We start from the raw sequence: 455 nt of genomic DNA on the forward strand, positions 1-455 counted from the left end.
TCCATGGGCACACGGAGCGCGTGGGACGAAGAACCAGCTGGGGTGAGCGAGGGAGTTGCGGTGCGGCCGTCTTGCCGCACGGATGGATGCTGAGACAATGCTTGCTGTTCGTCCCCCGCCGGGCCGATGGCGGCGTTGACGGCAGGTGACGGGGAATGGCGTGGATGCCCACCGACAGGGGCCGTCTGGGTGACGCGGGAAGCGAGTGCGGCCCGGCGCTCGGCGCGGGCCCGATGAGCGTCAGACATGGGCGTGATGGTCGGAGGAGAACGGGGTGGTGGAAGACAAATCCCGGCGCACCCCTACCTGGTGCGCCAAATGTCGGATTTCGGGTTCCGGCAGATCCTTGTGGTTTGAACACTGGGGTACGCGCGGAGATTTCGCCTCCAACCTACCTACACCCCTCCGCCATGCTAGGATCTAAAACTAAGGAAAGAACAACACAAGAGACACAA

The sequence above is a fragment of the Triticum urartu genome, chromosome 1 (genome assembly GCF_003073215.2).
Source record: "Triticum urartu cultivar G1812 chromosome 1, Tu2.1, whole genome shotgun sequence".
Classification (NCBI taxonomy): Eukaryota; Viridiplantae; Streptophyta; class Magnoliopsida; order Poales; family Poaceae; genus Triticum; species Triticum urartu.